Source organism: Mangifera indica, chromosome 16, assembly GCF_011075055.1.
Source record: "Mangifera indica cultivar Alphonso chromosome 16, CATAS_Mindica_2.1, whole genome shotgun sequence".
In the NCBI taxonomy this organism is placed as follows: domain Eukaryota; kingdom Viridiplantae; phylum Streptophyta; class Magnoliopsida; order Sapindales; family Anacardiaceae; genus Mangifera; species Mangifera indica.
In genome coordinates this window covers 10,830,089-10,845,897 of record NC_058152.1, presented here as the reverse complement: position 1 = coordinate 10,845,897, position 15,809 = coordinate 10,830,089, and the positions used below count along the sequence as shown (strand labels likewise).

General features: G+C 38.5%; 2 long non-coding RNA genes across 2 annotated transcripts; both read left to right on the top strand.

The window, feature by feature from the left end:
- The first annotated feature begins 4,086 nt into the window (after nucleotides 1-4,086).
- On the top strand, nucleotides 4,087-8,108 carry LOC123199297. Its single transcript, XR_006498320.1, has 2 exons — nucleotides 4,087-4,794; nucleotides 4,932-8,108. It is a non-coding gene; the product is annotated as an uncharacterized LOC123199297 (long non-coding RNA).
- A 2,365-nt stretch (nucleotides 8,109-10,473) lies between these two features.
- Nucleotides 10,474-11,310, top strand: LOC123199296. The gene is made up of 2 exons (XR_006498319.1): nucleotides 10,474-10,662; nucleotides 10,994-11,310. It is a non-coding gene; the product is annotated as an uncharacterized LOC123199296 (long non-coding RNA).
- The last annotated feature ends 4,499 nt before the right edge of the window (nucleotides 11,311-15,809 follow it).

The following is a 15,809-nucleotide window of genomic DNA, read 5'->3' as shown; positions in this document are numbered from 1 at the left end:
CCAAATAGAAAGAAAAATATTCAGGTCAAATCTGTGTAGTACACGTGCTTAACTAATAATCAATTACTTAAAATAAAAACAGAAAACAAAGGTGAAACGATGTAAATATGTTCACATAAAAATAAGCAGTATGTGTACATATGTCCATAAGAAAAGTGTGACACAGAAAAATCAGATGTGAACACAAAGTTTATGATTTGTCAAAACACTTACATTTACAAAACACACAAATAACCCAAATCTTGAAAACACTATATTTACTCTAATAAAAGCTCAAATCTGTAAGGCATTTTTAACAGATAAATGGTAGGCCTTAGAGGCATCGATTCTTTTGTTTTATTTCACTTTTTCTCAATCAATTTCTTTCAGCTACAGTATAGCTGGTAGAATACTCCACTGACTTGTGGAACACTGATAACTTTCAAACTATATACCAAGCTTAAACTCCGTAGCAATATTTTCGAAACCAAACTAGATGTCAACCCAATGGTGAGGGCGGTTTGGTCCAACTAACAATTGAACTGTTTGATCGATGATTGAATCAGTTAACTGTTTAAAAATAATATTCAAAACAATATTGTTTAATTCATCATTAACAATACAATCTGAACTATTTTAACATCAAATGAACATTGTTTGATGCTATGCATACTTAGGAAAGTTGATTTTTTCACGCTGACCAGGTCAATTTTTTTTGGGTAATTATCAAATCTGGTTTTTCTCTGGTTCAATTGTTCAAACAGCTTCTTCAATCTGGTCTAACTAACTCCAAAAATGGATTTCAAAGAAACCATACCGCTTTTGCTAGCAAGTGACGATATGATCTAGTTTTTAAAACCATGTTGCTTAGCATAAACGATTCTTCTATAAATCTTCAAAATATGCTTCCACAAGACTGATTGGGTAGGCCTATTAAACTTGCTTACTGCATCAAAACTACGCAATGAAGGTTCCTCTTTTATACTATTTAAAACAAGCACTTTCTAATGGAGAATATTTAATGAGGAATTCAGTGTTGTTAAGGGATTGCTTCTTGTAGAATCCTCATACCTGCATTTCCCCTATTTCCAAAATAAATGAAAGAGAGTATGATTAAGATGTACTTCCAGAAACAAACAGGAGACATTGAAAAGTTTATAACAGAAGAGAAAAAATTAAGTACTAAATGTAGAATCTTGCATGTATAGTTCTTTTCTTTGTAATAAAATACAATAAAAATATGTGTATTTCAAGTTATCTAGATAATATATCATTATAGAATTAAGTGATTTTGAATTAAGTATAAATTAATATTTAATCACAGGATTACTCATCGTTCATATACTCAAATCAGGTGTGCATAGTATTGCTCATCTGAATATCAATCCAATATTTCAATGGAGGTTCCATTTCGATGTCATAAACACTAGTATGCATGCCTGCATATGTGAGTATGTATGTATGTTTGTTTGTGCATTGTTTTCTTTCTCATTTGTTCTTGTGGACTTCTTTTGGAGACTTATATATTGAACTAATTGAACTGTCATCATTTTTAAAAAAAGATAGTTTTAAAGAGAATGATAGTGTGGATTGTCAGAAATGTTTAGAATGGAACATATCTGAGATGGAGATGTAATGGAGAAATCAAATTACCAAAATCTGAGAGGATGATTGTGGGAATAGTTAGGGATATTTGTGGTGGAACCGATTTGAGATCAAACTTTCGGCCTCTGTTATGGGTTTGCACTTTGAGGAAGCCTCATTGATCTTCCCCGTTCACTGCTTTTAAATTTGAAGTCCACTGATTGTGGAACACCAACTTCTCTTAACTTTGAAAGACAGAAATGACGAGTGGTCGATTCATAGTAGCAAAGTGAGTTTGAACCATGACTATGGAGGAATATAATGTAAATAGGTTTATATGTCACCCATTTCTTAATGTGACAACATACACGAAGAATACAAAATTATAATTCATTTAATAAGTGAGTCTCTTTTATCAAATGACTCAACATGGCTTCAGAAATTTGTTTAATAAATTGTTCTTATGAATCAAATGGCATGAAACTTCCTATTTATTCCTTTTGATGCACTTAACATGGTTGTGCAAATTCAGCTTGTTCACCTATGTATAGAAATTTAACCAGTCTAATTCATTTACACAAATCAAACTCTCTTTTTAAGAAAAAACAGTAAATAAGATATTGATCATCATAATTATGGTTTCTATGATACATTATAAAGATGTGTAACATTTCCAGTACTATTGTTTTTATTTTCATCTCCCTACTGTAATTGCTTGATTTATTCATGTGTCTCCTCTTCATTGGTTGAAGTTTGTGATCCAGAGAGCCTCCTCTTTTTGTTTGGAATGCAATTGGATTATGATACGAACCTGGTAGGCCCTGCAGATTTTTCCAGGAGACTCTGCAGAAGTGATGCTCTCCAGCAGCAAAACCAGCACAACCCAGTTGAAACTTCCTATGATACCCTTAGGTGAATCCCACATCGACAAAGCACGGGAGAGATGCTGGGTCTGTGTGTGCTCTGTCTATGGATCCCACATTGGTTAGTGGTGGGAGAATTGAATTGGTTAAATAGCCAGTGAGCTCCTTAACTGTTAAGACGCGTTTTGGGTTGCAAAGCCCAGAAGCAAACCCATGATGGACTGTGTGTCCAAAGTGGACAATATCTTAACAGTGGGCCGGGCTATTGGACCTGGGGTGTTACAAATGGTATCAGAGCAACTCCGCGTGTCCTCTTGATCGATGGTGGGACAAACCTCAGCGAGGACGCTGAGTCCCGTAAGGGGGGGTGTATGTGATACCTCTAGGCGAATCCCACATCGACAAAGCACGGGAGAGATGCTGGGTCTGTGTATGCTCTGTCTATGGATCCCACATTGGTTAGTGGTGGAAGAATTGAATTGGTTAAATAGCCTGTGAGCTCCTTAACTGTTAAGACGCGTTTTGGGTTGCAAAGCCCAGAAGCAAACCCATGATGGACTGTGTGTCCAAAGTGGACAATATCTTGACAGTGGGCCGGGTTATTAGACCTAGGGTGTTACAAATACCAGTGAGCTCCTTAACTGTTAAGACGCGTTTTGGGTTGCAAAGCCCAGAAGCAAACCCATGATGGACTGTGTGTCCAAAATGGACAATATCTTAACAGTGGGCCAGGCTATTGGACCTGGGGTGTTACAAATGGTATCAGAGCAACTCCGCGTGTCCTCTTGATCGATGGTGGGGCAAACCTCAGCGAGGACGCTGAGTCCCGTAAGGGGGGGTGTATGTGATACCCCTAGGCGAATCCCACATCGACAAAGCACGAGAGAGATGCTGGGTCTATGTATGCTCTGTCTATGGATCCCACATTGGTTAGTGGTGGAAGAATTGAATTGGTTAAATAGCCAGTGAGCTCCTTAACTGTTAAGACGCGTTTTGGGTTGCAAAGCCCAGAAGCAAACCCATGATGGACTGTGTGTCCAAAGTGGACAATATCTTGACAGTGGGCCGGGTTATTAGACCTGGGGTGTTACAAATGGTATCAGAGCAACTCCGTGTGTCCTCTTGATCGATGGTGGGGCAAACCTCAGCGAGGACGCTGAGTCCCGTAATGGGGGGTGTATGTGATACCCTTAGGCGAATCCCACATCGACAAAGCACGGGAGAGATGCTGGGTCTGTGTGTGCTCTGTCTATGGATCCCACATTGGTTAGTGGTGGGAGAATTGAATTGGTTAAATAGCCAGTGAGCTCCTTAACTGTTAAGACGCGTTTTGAGTTGCAAAGCCCAGAAGCAAACCCATGATGGACTGTGTGTCCAAAGTGGACAATATCTTAACAGTGGGCCGGGCTATTGGACCTGGGGTGTTACACTTCCACCTGAAGCAACCCCGTTCCCAGTATGCAGCAGAGTCCAAGATTAGTTATCACCACGCAATTGTAATACAGGATGTATTAAACTTAGAGAATTGATTAAACTATCACAATAGCAAAATATTTGTATTGATTCAATTTACTCTAATGAATACACTGTTCATATACACGTTACAAATCATTTACATTAATCTTTCCACTGTCCATAACCCAAGCACATAACCACAAGTACACACAAAATCAATCCCTTCGATCTTCCTTTCCCCGAGAGGCTACCTCTCCCTGCTATTCTCTTTCTTCTCAATTGTTAGCCCCCATTTTCTTTCCTCCTCCCCTTTTATATCAAGCTCCTCAATGTTGTTTTCCCGCTCTACTCTTGTCACATCAGCTTTGGGTGCCTTTATGGTCCCCTCTGGCTTCTGGTGCACGCTTGCTGTTTTTGTTTTCAGCTGAAGTTGGCCTATTGCTTCTGCTCCAGTCTGTTGATCTCCAGGGGCCTCTCTTGCTGTCCCTTTCTTCTTGCTTTTATTCCTTACATAGACCCTTGCTCTAACAGATTACAGCGATGCTCTCATCGGTGGAGGCTTCTCTTTCAAGAACCCAAATGCTACTCCAAATTGCAGTTGCGGTAAATCCTTTTCAGCCGAGATGTGAAATCATATAGTTTATACAAAGAAAATTTAAGTATTAAACATATCACAAGCAGATTGTGTACAAAGGAAACTCCTAAGAATTTAGTATAATTACATGATTCTAATTCTTCTGCTCTGCATTACAAATCTCCATTGGATTCTGCTGATTTGTGAACCCACTTTACATTATTGGGCAAGCTTATTCTTGTGTGATTTATCGAATTGGTAGAGGATACTTTCTCTGCATGTTCTCAAGAACAGGTTTATTAAATCTTTATCAAGTCAAGAAAGGATCTTACTTCTTCTGTAAGTTGTTAATCATTTGAATGCTTTTATGTTGATTAATACTATAATATACAAATAAATTGCACAAACTTATCTGTACAAACTAAAGTATTAGTGTCCGATTGGTTGATTTTAAACATAGCTTGTTTGCCTTACAGCTCTTTGTGCGAAACGCTCTTGTTTCCTGCCGAGCTGCTGATGTTTGCATATTTATCATCTTTGAAGCTTGCTTACCCTGGAAGCTTTTGCGCAGAGCTGCTAGTGTTTATTTGTTCTTTATCTTTGAAGCTTGTTTGTGTGGCAAAGTTTTGTGCAATGATGCCACTATGCGCAAATCCATCCTCTTTGTTGAAACTTGGTGGCCTGTTAGCCTCCTGTAAGGGGTTACTTTTGATTGTCCACGGAGAGGTGGAGTCTTGACTGTTGAAGCTTGGACTTTGGTGATTTCTACGCCATTGCCAACTGGGACCCTTTGTTTTTGGAGAGATGGTGTCTCCAAAACCTGGTGTATGGCTGCTTCCATTCTGACCATTGACGCTGTAAGTTGTATGTGGTTCATAAACTTTATTCTTACCCTTCTTTGCTATAGGAGAGCTGGTGCCTGGATTTAATCTTTTTCTACCACACATCATCAGACAACTCCGCCAGAAACTTGCTTTAGGAGTCTTAGGACTTTCAACTTCATTTTTGAGTTGTTCATCTGTAGATTGTTGACCAGAGGCTAGCCATCTAGAGTTGCTCTTGCCTTGTGTAGTAGCCTTGCTATCATCCGTGGATGATTTATCAAAAGCCTGTCCTGAGCTGCTATCATCTTTAGCAGTACCTTTTGCGGTACTCTTATTGTCATCTGCAGATTGTTGACCAGAGGCCAGCTGTCTAGAGCTGCTACTATCTTTAGCAGTATTTTTTGTGGCACTCTTATTTTCATCTGCAGATTGTTGATCAGAGGCCCGCTGTCTAGAGCTGCTCTTGCCATGTGTGTTAGCCGTGCTATCATCTGTGGATGATTTACCAAAGGCCTGTCCTGAGCTGCTACTATCTTTAGCAGTATTTTTTGCGGCACTTTTATTGTCATCTGCAGATTGTTGACAAGAGGCCAGCTGTTTAGAGCTGCCACTATCTTTAGCAGTATTTTTTGCAGCACTCTTATTGTCATCTGCAGATTGTTGACCAGAGGCCGGCTGTATAAAGCCGCTCTTGCCTTTTGTAGTAGTCGTGCTATCATCTGTGGATGATTTACCAAAGGCCTGTCCTGAGCTGCTATCATCTTTAGCAGTATCTTTTGCGGTACTCTTATTGTCATCTGCAGATTGTTGACTACAGACCAGCTGTCTAGAGCTGCTACTATCTTTAGCAGTATTTTTTGCGGCACTCTTATTGTCATCTGCAGATTGTTGATCAGAGGCTGGCTGTCTAGAGCTGCTCTTGCCGTGTGTGGTAGCCATGCTATCATCTGTGGATGATTTACCAAAGGCCTGTCCTGAGCTGCTACTATCTTTAGCAGTATTTTTTGTGGCACTCTCATTGTCATCTGCAGATTGTTGATCAGAGGCCGGCTGTCTAGAGCTACTCTTGCAGTGTGTGGTAGCCGTGCTATCATCTATGGATGATTTACCAAAGGCCTGTCCTGAGCTGCTACTATCTTTAGCATTACTTTTTGCACCACTGTTATAGTCATCTGCTGATTGTTGACAAAAGGCCAGCTGTTTAGAGCTGCCACTATCTTTAGGAGTATTTTTTGCAGCACTCTTATTGTCATCTGCAGATTGTTGACCAGAGGCCGGCTATCTAGAGCCGCTCTTGCCTTTTGTAGTAGTTGTGCTATCATCTGTGGATGATTTACCAAAGGCCTGTCTTGAGCTGCTATCATTTTTAGCAGTACCTTTTGCGGTACTCTTATTGTCATCTGCAGATTGTTGATCAGAGGCCAGCTGTCTAGAGCTGCTACTATCTTTAGCAGTACTTTTTGCGGCACTCTTATTGTCATCTACAGATTGTTGATCAGAGGCCGGCTGTCTAGAGCTGCTCTTGCCGTGTGTGGTAACTGTGCTATCATCTGTGGATGATTTACCAAAGGCCTGTCCTGAGATGCTACTATCTTTAGCAGTACCTTTTGCGGTACTCTTATTGTCATCTGCAGATTGTTGACCAGAGGCCAGCTGTCTAGAGCTGCTACTATCTTGAGCAGTATTTTTTGCGGCACTCTTATTGTCATCTGCAGATTGTTGATCAGAGGCCGGATGTCTAGAGCTGCTCTTGCCGTGTGTGGTAGCTGTGCTATCATCTGTGGATGATTTACCAAAGGCCTGTCCTGAGATGCTACTATCTTTAGCGGTACTTTTTGCGGCACTCTTATTGTCATCTGCAGATTGTTGACAAGAGGCCAGCTGTTTAGAGCTGCCACTATCTTTAGCAATATTTTTTGCGGCACTCTTATTGTCATCTGCAGATTGTTGACAGGCCAGCTGTCTAGAGCTGCTCTTGCCTTGTGTAGTAGCCGTGCTATTATCTGTGGATGATTTACCAAGGGCCTGTCCTGAGCTGCTACTATCTTTAGCAGTACTTTTTGCGGTACTCTTATAGTCATCTGCTGATTGTTGACCAGAGGCTGGCTGCCTAGAGCTGCTCTTGCCTTGTGTAGCAGCTGTGCTGTCATCTGTGGATGATTTACCATAGGCCTGTCCTGAGCTGCTTTTATCTTTATCAGTATTTTTTGCAGCATTCTTATTGTTTTCATTTGCAGCTTGTCGACTAGAGGCCGGTTGTCTAGAGCTGCACTTACTTTTCAGAATAGTCGTGTTTTCATTTGCAGATTGTTGACCACATGCCTGTCCAGAATTACTCTGATTATCAGTAGTAGTTGCTCTCCTGCCTACATTTTCTCCACCGGATTCAAGTGTTGGTTTGTTGGTTTCTGTATTTTTTGCAGTACAGCAGCCGCAACAACACCATTTACCAAGGCAGTCACAGAAACTTTTCCAGCAACCTGGTGGATCAGGAATAGTGGGTTGTTCAGGGCCATTCTTTTTCCCATGCTGTTGTTTCGGAGTCATAATTGCAGAGTTTGTATGTAAATAATTGCGTTGGGTTGGTGATTAACCACAAATTCCGTGGTGTCTTACAAAAAAAAGTTCAAAAAATCCTCCTGGAAAATTGTCCGGAAAGAATATTTATCTTGGAATTACTTCCAAGACTGTGTTAGAACATGCTGCACTGTGAAGTTGCCCCAAGATTCTTCCATTAAGAATTGCTCAACTTCCAAGCAAAAAACGGATAATAGGGACAAGCAAGAATTAAAGCAATAAATAAAATATGCAGATGAATTCTCAGAATAAGTGCTTACTGTTACCTTTTGCATTCCCAAATTTTGGCGCCAGAATATCTGTTTTAACTTCATTATTGCCTGCTTGATTAAGAACATTTTTCGCATTTCATTGGTTTCTGAAAGTAGTCCTGCTTGCTGCCAATGGCTCTTGCTATTCATTTCTTGCTGAAGACCCACTTTTGCTGCCTTTTTCGAATGAATGTTCAAAGGCACTATTTGTTAAGTTTGAAATAGTGGTGGATTCGATCTAAGCCAAGATTGGATTGAAGTCGTAATGTCCAGCCCAGACTGCTGTACAGTGTTATCATGGAGTTGCTGATGAGTGAACAGTATCATTGGAGAAATAAACAATGTTGTTGACATCAGTATCATACAAATTGATTTCTAACCAAACCACCAAATTGAAACTCTAATTTGAAATTGACTTGTTTGAGTTGAGCCATGAATCCAATCCAAGCCAACTTGGATCGATCCACCCCCAGTTTGGATGTCTTGTACTTCCCTTTTTTTAAATCTATTCTTGTCTAACATCTTCTTCAAACAAGTAATTGTGGAAAGGTTGGTCTTCAGCCAAATCTTGTACCTCAGTAGCATAGATTCTTTGCTAACCTTTCTAAACTAAACAGTAAACAAAGCTTATCAGTGTGGCTCACATAGAACACTTAGCTTTTGTAAAAGTAAGAACCAAAAGATACATGTAAGTGTACATTTGATGGGAATATCTTGTTTTGCAAACTCAAGTTTAAAACTATATTAGAGAAGCAATATTATCTGCATCCAGTTTTGAATATTCAATTAGATACTCAAATGATGTGTTATTATGTGAATGTTTTCATTAAAACAAGAAGAGAATTGAACCCCCCCCAAAAAAAAAAGGACAAATTTGAGAAAAATGTGATTGCTATATGAAATTGGACTCAGTAAGCAATGTTGAGCCTTTCAGCAAACCTTATCTACTGACCCTCTAAGTGCTCTCTGAGATTGTTCGATCAACATTTCACCGAACAGTCCTGAACAAATGTTTGTTTACTCGTATAATCTTCTTCATGTCACTCAAATGCCAATGAGAATTTATTTAGAAAGCTTGTGGTTTTAAGTCACCTGGCTTGTCATTTAGATCCCAAGAGAATCCATGCTAAACCACTTTGTTTCTTATCTAGTATGGTGGTTTCTGAGTGTTTGGGACTTCAGCTCGGCTGGCCTGTATAAATTGGTATGGCTGAAACTACACCCATCAATACTCCACTGGCTAATTATATTAAATTGTTCAGTTATCAGAGTCTAAAAATTGATAAGAAGGTTTTGTGTCAACTGTTCCTCATGTTAATGCATTTGGGTGTTCTTAGATATTTAAAGGTACTATAGATTATGAGCTTTTTTTTTTAAAACATAGATAACATGTATGTTGATTCAAAATATGTTTAAGATATTGATGATGAGAAGAAATCTACTACAGGCTATGTATTTACTGTTACAAACAGTCCACATATCAAATCTCACGATCTTAATTTGTTTTCTATATTGTTTCTATACTTACACCTTGAAAACATTATTTTGTTCTTGTTATCATATATCTTGTATACTAATCAGTAGATGAAATAAAGTATTTTTGATTATACGCGTCTATATTTGGAAAATGAATATTTGTATCTATGATCTATGTTCAAAATTCTTTTGGCACATTTATTTGACTTGTTCGTCTGCTTTTCTTTTATGCAGATATCATTTCTAGTAACTTTAAATTTTTAAAACAAACAAAAAATTGTTTCATAAAATTCAAAGGAAAATTCTAACCGTACTAGTCTTAAAACTGAAATCAACTTTGTTGAGAAACTTCGAATATAAAAGTTTCTTTATAAATCTGATGCGTACTTGATTATAATGCTTTATTGTGGCAGGTGCTGTTGTCCTCTGGTCGCTTTTCAGCAATTGGATGCCTGGAGATATTCTGATTGTTTGTAAAAGAATTGTAATGCTGATTTTGTAAAGAGGCTGTAATATTCAAGTTATAATACTGAATAAATCAACTCTTTATTAAATGGAAAATAGTGCAGAGTACACTGTTTTATTGGCCAAATAGAAATAAACAGAACACCCAAAAACAATGAAGAAACAAAGTAAATACTCAGGAACTGCAGTGAACAGTTTCCAGAGTCCCTAGGCTACCAAGCCTCAACCCAACCTAAAGGTTTACTAATTTTCTGGATGCCTTCCCCCGAGACTTTCCTCCACTTTTAACATTATGTGGCCTTCCTGTAAATCAGCCCCATTATCCCTTTGATTGCTCTGATGGGCTAGCTGTGTTGCCATCTTTGTATGATCTGCTGAAGCTCTATTCAGAGATGTCATATTTGGTTCTGCCAACTGTTTTTGGGCTGTTGGAGATGCATTTCCTCTTTTGCCCTTCCTGTTATAAGCTCTAATGATTGGGGGTCTATCAAAATCCAAACAAAACCAAAATCTAAAACTAATTTGTATGTTCCAATCTAAAATAATGCAATTTATATACAAAGGAAAAGCCTCTTACAAATCTAATAAACAAACAATACATGACGATAATTCAGGTAATGATCTCAACACTTTTGTTTATCATTCTTCAGTAGTGGGATTAAGATCCTCATTATTTTTCATTGTCTTCTTGTTTAACATCTTCCTACGCTAAAGAACTGTGAATTGGTTGTTCTGTGACACCAGCTTTCTTTCCCAAATCTTGGTCAGAGTTACCCAAACTCTCTTTTAAAGAAAAAAACAGTAAATAAGATATTGATCATCGTAATTATGGTTTCTATGATACATTATAAAGATGTGTAACATTTCCAGTACCATTGTTTTTATTTTCTTCTCTCTACTGTAATTGCTTGACCTATTCATCTGTCTCCTCTTCATTGGTTGCAGTTTGTGATCCAAAGAGCCTCCTCTTTTTGTCTGGAATGCAATTGGATTACAGCGATGCTCTCATCGGTGGAGGCTTCTCTTTCAGGAACCCAAACGTGACTCAAACTTGCGGTTGTGGTAAATCCTTTGCAGCCGAGATGTGAAATCATATAGTTTATACAAAGAAAATTTAAGTATTAAACATATCACAAGTAGATTGTGTACATAGGAAACTCCCAAGAAATTTAGTATAATTACATGATTCTAATATCTCTGCTCTGCACTAGAAATCTCCATTCGATTCTGCTGAATTGTGAACCCACTTTACATTATTGGGCAAGCTTATTCTTTTGTGATTTGTCGAATTGTTAGAGGATACTTTCTCTGCATGTTCTCAAGAACAGGTTTATTAAATCTTTATCAAGTCAAGAAAGGATCTTACTTCTTCTGTGAGTTGTTAAACATTTGAATGCTTTTATGTTGATTAATACTAAAATATACAAATAAATTGCACAAACTTATCTATACAAGCTGAAGTATTAGTATCCGATTGGTTGATTTTAAACATAGCTTGTTTGCCTTGCAGCTTTTCGTGCGAAACGCTCTTGTTTCCTGCAGGGCTGCTGATGTCTGCATATTTATCATCTTTGCACAGAACTGCTATTGTTTATTTATTCTTTATCTTTGAAGCTTGTATGTGTAGCAAAGTTTTGTGCAGTGATGTCAGTATGCGCAAATCCATCCTCTTTGTTGAAACTTGGTGGCCTGTAAGCCTCCTGTATGGGGCTACTTTTGATTGTCCATGGAAAGCTGGAGTCTGCACTGTTGAAGCTTGGACTTTGCTGATTAAGACTCCATTGCCCACCGGCACCCTTTGTTTTTGCATAGCTGGTGTCTTCAAAACCTACTGTATGGCTGCTACCATTCTGATCATTGATGCTGTAAGTTGTATATGGCTCATAATAATCGTCTTACCCTTCTTTGCTTTTGGAGAGCTGGTGTCTGGATTCAAACTTTTTCTACCGCACATCATCAGACAACTCTGCCAGAAACTTGGTTTAGGACTTTCAATTTAGCTTACAAGTTGTTCATCTTTGAAGCTTGTTTGCCTTACAACGCTTCCTGCAAAACGGTTCTTGTTTCCTGCAGGGCTTCTGGTGTCTGCAGATTTGTCATAATCTTTCTTCTTTCCTTTAACTACGGCACTTTGAGTACCTTTTTCTGGATACAATTCTTGTTTATTTCCTGCCCTTGAAAAACTTTTTCTACCACACATCATCATACAACTCTGCGGAAACTTGATTTAGGACTTTTAACCTTGCTTTTGAGTTGTTCATAGGAGCCATCAAACTGCCCACCGAAGGTAGCCATTTTTTTTTCTTTGGTAAGTAAGCTTGTGAAGAAATGGAGTATTCTTCACAATCACAGCTGCAGTAGGCTGAACCAAAAATCTACCTTGCACAAGCTAAATAGTCCTGCCAACAAGTTTAAAGCAGAGGGTACTTTACTTGGAATCCTGAAAAAGGGGAAAAAAAAATCTTAGTGTACTTCCCATAAAGTTGTTCCAAGATTCTTCCATTAGAACGGTTGATATTTGACTACTTGTTCTCACTAGCTGACATTGGAATGTTGTTGGGCTGCTTGATCCGATCTTAGAAAAATTTTAAACCCTGCCGCTACAAACTGTAGAAACTGAAATTCAGAGTATATTTTTTATTCATATTTTTACTATTACAGAGATACGTTTATATATACACATTAGGTATTCTAGAGTAGGAAACTGAATATTTGATTCCTATAATTGAGATCCTAAAATCTGCGTCTACCATAATTAATTCTTATAATTAAGCTCTATATCTACTAATGCACATATTCACAAATTCTGTAACACTCCCCCTCAAGTTGGAGCATAGATGTTAATCATGCCCAACTTGTTACAAATATAATCAATCCGAACCCCATTTACAGCCTTAGTGAAAATATCCCCTAACTGTTCTCCAGTCTTCACATATCTTGTAAAAATAAAGTTCTGCTGAATCTTCTCTAGAACGAAATGACAATCAATCTCAATATGTTTAGTTCGTTCGTGAAACACGGGATTAGAGGCAATATGAAGAGCAGCTTGATTATCACACCATAATTGCGCTGGTAAGGACATCTGGAAACCTACTTCAGTCAAGAGTTGATATACCCACATTATCTCACACACAGACTGAGCCATAGCTCTATATTCTGATTCTGCACTAGATCGGGACACAACACTTTGCTTCTTGCTCTTCCATGATACCAAATTTCCTCCAACAAAAACACAATAACCAGTGGTGGATCTTCTATCTATTTTGGAACCTGCCCAATCTGCATCTAAAAAACATTCAATATTAGTGTGACCATGATTTCCATACAATATACCACGTCCAGGAGCACCCTTTAAGTAGCACAAAATTTGCTCCAACGCTGTCCAATGATCGACTGTTGGAGATGACATGAATTGACTTACAACACTGACAGAATATGCAATGTCAGGACGAGTCACTGTAAGATAATTCAACTTTCCCACTAATCTTCTATACTTCTCAGGTTCTTCAAACAGGTCACCATCTTTTGTAAGCTGTAGATTAGGAACCATTAGAGTGCTACATGGTTTGACTCCCAATTTTCCTGTCTCAGTCAATAAGTCAAGCACATATTTCCTCTGAGATAGGAAGATGCCTTTCTTGCTTCTTGTTACTTCAATGCCCAAGAAATACTTCAACCCCCCTAAATCTTTTGTTTGAAACTGCGTGTGAAGAAATGATTTAAGAGAGGAAATTCCCACATTATCGCTTCCAGTAATGATAATATCATCAACATATACAACCAAAAGAATACTACCAGCTTCGGACTGTCTATAGAAAACTGAATGATCACATTTGCTCTTTATCATGCCAAACTTTTGAACTGCCTGACTAAATTTTCCAAACCAAGCACGAGGACTTTGTTTCAAACCATACAAAGATTTGCGAAGCCAACACACCTTTCCATACTCCCCCTGAGCAACAAAACCAGGTGGTTGCTCCATGTAAACTTCCTCTTGAAGGTCACCATGTAAAAATGCATTCTTGATATCCAGCTGGTGCAAAGGCCAATTATAGGTAGCTGCCATAGAAATAAATAAACGAACAGAGGTTAACTTAGCAACAGGAGAGAAAGTGTCAGAATAATCCACCCCATAAGTCTGTGCATATCCTTTGGCAACCAACCGAGCTTTAAGGCGAGCCACTGATCCATCCGGATTAACTTTAACTGTGAACACCCATTTACATCCAATGGCTTCTTTCCTGCAGGTAGATTGACCAAGTCCCAAGTACCATTATCAGCTAAGGCATTCATTTCCTCTATCATAGCCTCACGCCAACCAGGATGAGATAGAGCTTCATGAGTGGTGTTAGGAATAGAAATAGAATCAAGTGATGCAATAAAGGAACAAGAAATAGGGGATAAGTGACCATAAGAAACAAAAGAAGAGATAGGATAAGTACACTGCCTTTTACCTTTTCGAAGAGCAATTGGTAGATCAATATCATTAGGAACTGGATCAGACGACGAAGAGGATGGTTCAGGACATGTCTCCGGAGGTTGTTGTCGTCTAGAGTACACCTGTGTAATGGGTGGTCTGGTAGGAGTAGACTCTTCAGGTAGAGAAATTTCTGGAGAACTAACAGATGTAACAGCATCCTCTAAAGGGTGAGATGAGGTAACAGTGTACACCAACAAATCATCATCCTCCCCCTGAATATTGTAAGTGGGAGAAGCAGAAAAGAAAGGAATGTTTTCCAAAAATGTAACATCAGATGACACCAGATATTTGTTTAGGGTGACACAAAAACACCTATATCCTTTTTGAAGACGAGAGTAGCCAAGAAACACACATTTTAAAGACTTAGGGTCTAACTTTGTGACACTAGGACGAATATCACGAACAAAACACGTACTACCAAATATTTTGGGTTTAATAGGAAATAAAAGTTTATCTGGAAAAAGAATAGTGTAAGGGATCTGACCTTGGAGAATTGATGATGGCATACAGTTAATTAAAAAACAGGATGTGGAAACCGCATCAGCCCAAAAATGTTTGAGAACTTGCGTTTGAAACAAGAGTGCTCGAGCTGTTTCAAGCAAGTGTCTATTTTTTCGCTCAACTACTCCATTTTGAGATAGTGTGGCAGCACAAGAGGATTGATGAAGAATGCCATTTTGAATCAAATATGACTGAAAAGATTCAGAGAAATATTCTTTGGCATTATCACTACGTAAGGTATGAATAGAAACATGGAATTGTGTTTTTATTTCAGCATGAAAGGCACAGAAATGAGAAAACACTTCAGAACGATTTTTCATTAAATAAAGCCAAGTCATACGAGAATAATCATCAACGAAAGTAACAAAATATTTAAACCCAGTTTTGGACACACTAGGACAAGGACCCCAAACATCTGAATGAACTAACTCAAAAGGAGAGTTAGCTCGTTTATTGACTCTAGAACCTGAAGACAGACGATGATGTTTGGCAAATTGACATGACTCACAATCTAACGAAGATACATGACGAAATTGTGGACATAGGGTCTTCAACACAGGTAGAGAAGGATGCCCCAACCGACAGTGAGCTTCAAATGGAGTTAAGGAACTGGAACAAACAATAGACCTTGGCATTTGCATATCTAGTACATAGAGACCCCCAAATTCATGTCCTTTACCAATAATCTGCTTCGTCATAAGATCCTGAAATAAACAATGATCAGGAAAGAATGAGACACAACAGTTAAGCGCACGAGTGAGTTTGCTTACTGAAATTAAA